Here is a 4,942-nt window from a genome sequence, read left to right on the forward strand (position 1 = left end):
GACATCGGTTTTGTAAACAGTTTTCCCGAGATATTAGTCTAATATGCAATGTTTCATTCTTGCCTGGAGAAGAATATGAGAAGGGATATCGTTAAAGTGTAGAAATACTCTTTGTTTGTTTGTACTTAAGCACAAAGATACACGATGAACTATCTGTGTTCTGCCCACCGCTGGTACAGAAACTAGTTTATTAGCTCAAAGTTAGGGACGGTTAACACAAATAGCCCTTGTGAAGTTATGCGTGAACTTTTGAAAGAAACATTTATTAATACAGCGATATTCTTCAGTAAGAAAAGCCCCCCAGTGGCACAGCGGTATGTCTGCGGACTTGCAACGCTAGAAATCGGGTTTAGATACCCGTGGTTGGCAGAGCACAGATAGCCCTTTGTGTAGCTTTGTGCATAAATTCACAAACAAACAGTAAGAAAAAATAATCCTAACGCTTTTTCTATTAATAAGTTAAGAAATCGCTTTGTTTATCTTGTTCGCTAAACCAAAACGTATGTGGCTGCTTATACAAAAACGTATGTGGCTGCTTATAACAAAAACGTATGTGGCTGCTTATACAAAAACGTATGTGGCTGCTTATACCAAAACGTATGTGGCTGCTTATACTCTATTTTTCAAGGAACCGCATGCAGAATTTTAGGTTAACGTCAGTTTGTTTGAGGTTAAGCACAAAGCTACACAATAGGTTATCTGTGCTCTGCCCACAATGGGTATCGCAACCTCGTTTCTAGCGTTGTAAGTCCACAGACATACCGCTGTACCACTGGGGGGGGGGGGGCGTTAACTTCAGTTTATGTAATATGTTATTACTTGTCAGAACTGTTATGAAGTTTTCAAATCAAGTAAGTATATCTAACCATCTCTCTGAATTATACAATAATTCTATCGCGACATTTTTATTGAATATTCAACAGATAAGTTAGTTCCACTAATAATAGGACGTACGTGGAAAGTATGGTAAGGAAGAAAGGATAAGAATTGTCAGAGTAGTATTAAAGTCGTCATTGAAGCTGGGACGAATGACTTTCATTAAAAAGTACACAAACACCAGACCTTACAGAAGTGAATCCTGTCGCTTTTCTTTCACTTTTCAGCTCTTCTCCAGCTCAATGTTTCGCTAGTGTAGGACTACTTAAAAGAAGTTGTCTTTCATTTAGCTAGTACTTGACTAAACACGAAACGTAAACACACATACAACATGCCATTACAACAGACGTCAACTCGTTTAGCAGAACGAACACTTAACTCTGCACTGGAACTGTACGAAGTCTGGTGCTTAACTGTGAATAAGACAAATACCAGAACACACAGATAACAAAGAATATATACTTTGAAAGCTTCAACAAATTATGTAAAATCAATGAAATATGATCACTCTGCATTCCGATGGGCAAATCGGGCCAACAGGTCTGAGAAGGTCAACTTTCAACTTGCTAAGGCGAAACAACCCAGCGAGAACACGAAGATGTTCTAAAACTGGCAGCGATAAAGAAAATATACAATCATAAAGTACTGGTTTAAAGTGGTCATCATTAAATAAAGTCCAGAAATAAAACTGAATGTTGAATATCCTGGAAAGACAGGTTTAATGTTTTATAAAAATAAATTTCAAACATTTAAGATAATCGTTTTACATTTTTCTGCCGAATGATGTGACTTCTGTTTTTACATTTTTCTGCCGAATGATGTGACTTCTGTTTTTACATTTTTCTGCCGAATGATGTGACTTCTGTTTTTACATTTTTCTGCCGATTGATGTGACTTCTGTTTTTACATTTTTCTGCCGAATGATGTGACTTTTGTTTTTACATTTTTCTGCCGAAATGTGACTTCTGTTTTTACATTTTTCTGCAGAATGATGTGACTTCTGTTTTTACATTTTTCTGCCGAATGATGTGACTTCTGTTTTTACATTTTTCTGCTGAATGATGTGACTTCTGTTTTTATTTTTACTGAAGGTCACAGTTTATGGACCTCATATTGTTCAAAAGTTCGAACACGGTCTTGCACACTGGGCTGAGATAAAAAGCATGATGTAGAGGCAATGAATACATTTTTTTGTAGGAATATAATATATCCTTCATCAAATGTTTTAAAAACTTCGATGTTTCTTCGGGATGAAAACAAGTTTTGCTCTGGATCATCCTTTTCCATTAATCTTTGCATAACATTGATTATCAGTTTGTAAGATATATTCTTAATCCACTTCGTACAACAACACTAAACCTTGAGACAAAAATGCTCGTGTAAATAAGCATATCTGTAACTTTTACAATCATTTGATTCACGATTATGTATTTTTTCTTATGAATAACAAATAACCTTCTAAGATAAATCCTTTTTGCATCGTCTGTCTAAACTGTTGAATATAGTTTCCATACTTAGATTATATGTTAAGGCCCGTGCGTGACTATGTGGTTAGCGTACCCAAATTGTGAATCCCGTTGCTGCCCTCCACACCTTGGAACCTTATAAAAGTGACACTAAAATCCCACTATTAGATCAGATAAAAATGATCCCAGAATATCAGGTGAATTTTATTGCCTAGTTGCCTTATGTCTAGCCTATCAGCATAAAATTAAGGACAGCTATGCGCAGATAGTCATAGTGCAACTTTACGCACAATTCTGAAAAAGTCAAACTTAATCAACAAAAACAAAGAATCATTGTGTCAAACTAATGACTGAAACCAGAGTTTTACAGAAATACTACAGTGCTAAGCTTAGATGGAAGAAATTAGAACATTCTGTATATGATGAATGACTCACTTCTTCCCAGAACTACTTCCAGCTGCTTTACCAGCACACCTGCAGTTATGATGTGTTCGATAAACAGTCTCAAAGTTTTGCGAATCACAATTCGTCAGTGTATATGTGTTAATGCAGACGACTCTACTTGTTATGTAAATAATTCTACGTTTTCTATAAGTTTCAAAATTTGATTATTTATCTCAAAAACTAAGAGTTGTATTGTTAAACACACATTGCTATTTTAGAAAAAACGTATATACCATTTTACAGAGTTTGTCATAAACATCTAGCGAAAGTCTATTGCTACGCATACATATTTCTCAGAAAACCTTGATCAGTTTCAGTTTTATCAGGAAGAATAGCAGTTACCTTGAAGCACAACAACCTCTTTATGTCGTTGAGACACGGGTTTAATGATACCACGTAAAGTTAGTTTTATTTAACTTATAGCTCATCCACTTCAAATAGAAAAAAGAGAAGCAAAATACATAATGCTGTTCATACACTCACCTTTATGTTCTCTAAATATGTTTTACTTGATGTAAATTAATACATTATTTTATTACAATGCCGGATATAATTGTTGCGAAACCTTGTTGCTATGTTTATGGAAATTGACAGTACACCGCGGAGATGAGGGTTTTTGGAACTACATGTTTAAGTTCTGGGATTATGTTATGTTGATTATTTCACAACATTTTGCTGTGCTAAATTAACAGCTTAGATCTACACAATATCATCTTGCTGTTCTGTTCGTAATTGAGAATATTTTGTAGATTTAGAGGTTTGGTAGCGCATTATTGATTTTAAAATTGTCTGCCAGAACATTGTTATGCTAGCTGTTTGACAGTATAGTGTTATGCTGACTAGTACTTGAGAGTGTATATTGTGGAATTGGAGGTTTGGTAGTACATTACTTGTTATGCTAACTGTTTGACAGTATAGTGTTATGCTGATAGTACTTGAGAGTGTATATTGTGGAATTGGAGGTTTGGTAGTACATTACTTGTTATGTTAGCTGTTTGACAGTATAGTGTTATGTTGATAGTACTTGAGGATGTATATTGTGGAATTGGAGGTTTGGTAGTACATTACTTGTTATGTTAGCTGTTTGACAGTAAAGTGTTATGTTGATAGTACTTGAGGGTGTATTGTAGAATTAGAGGTCTGGTAGTATTAATAAATTTCATTGTTGGGAAGGATTTTGTAATTCTTTGTCAGTAATTCAAGGTTGTCGTTGAACAAGGTTACTGTAAGTGGTTTCTGTTCTCACCATTGTTCATTGATCTTCGTAATATCCTGCATGAATTTCATTCAAATCACCAAACTCGTATTACTGAAAAAGTGGGAAAGAAATGAAAGAAATTGTTATGGTATGAACGCCGTTTACAAGCCGGCGAAAATTATTACAACTATATTTGTCGTAAGACATTAGTATTAGGCCTATTATATTTTTAACACTACAGTCTTATTCTAGTCCGTTAGTATTTTCTAGAATTAGAAGAGTGTATGGTAATAGTATTTCAAACGCACTATATTTGTCATGTCCATTGGCGACGACGCGTTTGTTTTATCCCAACTGGCCTTAAGAGCGAAACGCGTTGTCGGCAATGGACATGACAAATATAGTGTGGTTGAGATACTATTACCATACACTCTTCTAATTCTAGAAAATCCCTAAGGGATTTGACTATGAAGGTAGTGTTTAAAAATGTAATAGGCCTAATAATAATGTCTTATGGTAAATACAGTTGAAAAGCGATGTTAGTTTGATCGAAAAGCGATTCGGGTGTAGAGCATAATATGATTTTGAAATAACCTTTACTATGTCAGTACTTCTCTAAATAAAAGTTATACTTTTCAGTGTGTTTCTGGTGAAATTTAATTACTCGATGAAAAGTAGTTTTTAAAATAAATTATATAAAGTATGTGGTTTTTCAATCTCTCTGAAATTGTAAAGCACTATAGGGATTTATAACTATGTTTATATACATAAAGACGAAATGTGTGTTTGTTTGCACCCTAACTCCTCCGAATCGTTGGACCAATCTCAACCAAAATTAGTATGTAAACACTATGATCTATGGGGAATGTGCTAAGGAGTCAAAATTGAACTTAACCCTATTTCTATTGTGTAAAGCCTGTTGGTTAATTACTCCCAGCCTATTGAGCCGATCTCAAAC

The sequence above is a fragment of the Limulus polyphemus genome, unplaced genomic scaffold (genome assembly GCF_000517525.1).
Source record: "Limulus polyphemus unplaced genomic scaffold, Limulus_polyphemus-2.1.2 Scaffold349, whole genome shotgun sequence".
Classification (NCBI taxonomy): domain Eukaryota; kingdom Metazoa; phylum Arthropoda; class Merostomata; order Xiphosura; family Limulidae; genus Limulus; species Limulus polyphemus.